This window comes from Dipodomys merriami, unplaced genomic scaffold (genome assembly GCF_024711535.1).
Source record: "Dipodomys merriami isolate MVZ:Mamm:240054 unplaced genomic scaffold, mDipMer1.0.p SCAF_2189, whole genome shotgun sequence".
Classification (NCBI taxonomy): domain Eukaryota; kingdom Metazoa; phylum Chordata; class Mammalia; order Rodentia; family Heteromyidae; genus Dipodomys; species Dipodomys merriami.
In genome coordinates, this window is record NW_027203592.1 from 3,232 (window position 1) to 6,350 (window position 3,119).

General features: G+C 44.6%; 1 long non-coding RNA gene across 1 annotated transcript; it reads right to left on the bottom strand.

Annotated features, from left to right (window-relative positions):
• Positions 1–430: 430 nt before the first annotated feature.
• LOC138834539 (uncharacterized) lies at positions 431–2,398 on the bottom strand. The gene is made up of 3 exons (XR_011374179.1): positions 2,232–2,398; positions 1,678–1,757; positions 431–635 (listed from the first exon to the last, which is right to left on the bottom strand). It is a non-coding gene; the product is annotated as an uncharacterized lncRNA (long non-coding RNA).
• Positions 2,399–3,119: the final 721 nt, after the last annotated feature.

Below are 3,119 nucleotides of genomic sequence, written 5' to 3' on the forward strand. Positions count from 1 at the left end.
ACTAGCTCAAGGAGAGCACCCAGGCCCTGAGTTCAAGCCCCAGGACCAGCCAAAAAAAAAAAAAAAACACCCACCCAAGTCACACTGGGAGGCTTCCCACAGGATCAGTAGCTGCCCTTTTCAAAAGTGTCAAGCTCATACTAAAGAAAAGACAGTGGAAATGTCACAGACTGGAGGAGGCAGAGGAGGTCTGACAGATCAAGGGAAAGCAGGATCCTGGATGGATCCTGAGTGGGAGTGCCAGTTCTGAGGCCTGAACTCAAGACCTGGGCACTGGCTCTTAGCTGTTTCGCTCAAGGCTGGCACTCTACCACTTGAGCCACCGCTTTACTTCAGGCTTTTTGATGGTTTGTTGGAGAGAAGAGACTCACAGACTTTCCTGCCCAAGCTAGCTTTGAAACTTAATCCTACAATCTCAGCCTGCTGATGAGTTAGGATTACAAGCATGATCCAACAGCGCCAGCTATATTTTCTGTTTTATCGTGCAATAAAAATAAAAAGATTGTTTTCAAAATACATACTTGGGAGGGAACAAGCTCTGCTTGTACTGTTGACTCTAGCCGTTTTTGTCTTATGCTACAGCTGCAGGGCAGGCCACATGGGCAGGATGTAGTTCAGGCACAGGCTCAGCCTGCCTAGAACAAGGAGGTACAAATGAGGTGTACGTAGTTCTGACAATAGCTAGTGGTCTTGTTTGGCCTTCTAGTGTAGAGAGCAGAAGGAAATAAAATGAGGAAATAATAGTTGAGGGAACAGTATGTAATCTCATTATGCAATGACAAGATATTTGTTCTTAACCTGTCAAGCAAAAGAGAAAAGGTACATGTTTCTCATCAAGGATTGATACCACCTCAGTGGTCACTTCTCAGTCCTCTTTACAAACAAATCCTAATTTTGTCTCATCATCCATTCTGTTGGTTTCTGTGTTTACATGGGATGTCTGGTGCTGCAACAGCCAACTTGGGATGATGAACTTTAGCATGTGGAGAATATACCCAGTATGGTCAATTCAAAAGATGGTAGGAATATAAATATAAGAAGACAGGCTGGGTGCCAGTGGCTCAGGCCTGTAATCCTAGCTACTCAGGAGGCTGAGATCTGAGGATCATAGTTCAAAGCCAGCCCAGGAAGGAAAACCTGTGAAACTCTTATCTCCAATAAACCACCAGAAAATCAGAAGTGGCCCTGTGGCTAAAGTGGTAGAGTGCTAGCCTTGAGCCGAGTTGCTCAGGGAAAAAGCCCAGGCCCAGAGTTCAGTCCCCATGGCTGACAAAACAAAAGACAAAAAAAGAAGACAGTACTGAGCCACTGAATTAATGAATTCTACCGTCTTCCTTGTGCTATGGTTATTATTTTTTTTCTTTTTTTTTCCAGGGCTGAGGACCGAACCCAGGGCCTTGCACACGCGCCAGGCGGGCACCCTTCCCCTGGGCTAAACCCCCAGCCCCACCGTGGTTATTATTATGTGAAATAATAAATCTTCCTGTCACTGAAATGAGTTGGGACTTCTATAATTACACCTAAAAGCAACCAAAATTATGCTTGAGTCCTAAGGGAAAATAAAAGGCATCTAGAAGTAATACAAGAAGAAAAATATAGGTGAAAAATAAAAATAAAGGCTAAAATGCATTAGGTGCATAGGGCTCTGAAAAATCTCCCAAGCCTGAAGAACCTCACCTGGAGTTTCAGAAGCCAGCTCCAATTTACATTTACCCATCTAAGTCTAGTTGCTATGAAGTTCTTATAGGCAGTGATCCCTGAGAAGAGGAAGAAAAATGAAAGGGAAATAAAATTGAACAACTACCAGTGGAGAAACCAGCTGTACATGATCAATTTCTTTCCATGGAATCTCTATTTGTCTGAAGAGAATTTCTTCATCAGAACCCTGGCCCCAAGTCCGAGACAGGTATATGAGGAAGAGACAGGACAGGGCAGCCTAAGATGGACAGTGACTCATCTGGAATGGAAGAAAGAGCTAGCATGTGGCAGAGATTGAGCCCAAAGCTAAGCCTGACTCTGGATCCAGAACCTTCCCAATGCACTGTCATGCCAGAAATGAAAGCCAAGCTTCAAAGCCACCAAGAGCTGCTTCTAAGCCATTCTGAAAAGTGCCCACATTCACCCAGGTGTCTCAACAGAGACCCCAGGTACAGTCCAGCAGAGCACTCGAAAGCAGAAACCCAAGAAGCAAAGCAGGTGGCCTGCATCCAAATTCAAGAAATGTAACTCACTCAATTGTCACTGTGGCCAGGCCTGAGATTTCCAGTCAGTCCCCTACACTCTAGCCTGAGGACAGTACCTATTAGGATGAGACCATATAAGACACGGATGAAGGCCCTGTCTGACAGCCACTGCCATTAAGAACAGCATTATAGATGGGCCCATGGCGCATGCTTGTAATCCTAATCAGGATGCTGAGATCTGAGGACCATGCTTTGAAGCCAGCCTAGGCAGAAAAGTCAGTGAGGCTCTTTTTCTCCAATAAAGCAACAAAAAAGCCAGAAGTGGAGCTGTGACTCAAGTAGCAGAGTGCTAACCTTAAACAAAAAGCTGAGGGACAATTCTAGGATGGTGGTGTGGGGAAAGACTAATACCCCAAGCCCCTTTAAGACAGGTACTCTCACTTATGCCCATTTCCTTCAGAGCATTGCATAGCCCTCACCTTACTGACTTGCCTCTCCCTGTTTCAACACAGGATATTCACTTGGCCAGTCTATCTTGCAGCATCCCGAACAAAGCAGCTTTTTCTCTGGGGTTTAACCAAGGAGCCAATACTGTCTGTGATTGGTTAACTGTGCACAGTCCAGAATCAAGGATACCTGGGGCCCACCTGGGTTGGCCATCTACTGTTGTAGCTTACAGCGTATTGTTCAACACTTCTGTTTTCTTATAATAGTTCTTGCTCATGAGTCCTAATGGTTACAATAAAATAACTAATAGGGTTAATTGTGTATACACACACACACACACACACACACACACACACACACACACCACTGCAACAGTACTACAAGGGAAACAAGGCAACTCAACAGGGAGCTTCAGGACTCAAACATCTACCACATCCTAAGTATTTCCTGTTTCTTCTTAAGTAATTATTAATATTATTCCTATTTTGG